This window comes from Crocodylus porosus, unplaced genomic scaffold (genome assembly GCF_001723895.1).
Source record: "Crocodylus porosus isolate Cpor-Errol unplaced genomic scaffold, CroPor_comp1, whole genome shotgun sequence".
In the NCBI taxonomy this organism is placed as follows: domain Eukaryota; kingdom Metazoa; phylum Chordata; order Crocodylia; family Crocodylidae; genus Crocodylus; species Crocodylus porosus.
The window spans coordinates 28,289,384-28,289,688 of NW_017728917.1; positions in this window are offsets into that span (position 1 = coordinate 28,289,384).

Genomic DNA, 305 nt, shown 5'->3' on the forward strand with positions numbered 1-305 from the left:
ACCATGGGGTTGGGGGGATGGATTGCATCTGCACTGCATTGCCTGGGCAAGCTCTGCAGCATGTACCACCTGCCCTCCCTCTACAGGCCAGCTCCCGGGACCTAGTGCACAGGCAGGTCCCCCTCCCCCCCCAGTATACAACAGTAAAACTTTATTTTGAGCTATTATGCTGTTGCAGAAATCTGCTATGGTTCGTTTCTCGGGAGGCGAAAAAAAAACCTCTCAGTCACAGACACACTCCATTAGCAATACAAAAGGTATATATTTGCAAATAGGGTCAGAGAGAGAGACAAAAGATCAAACAC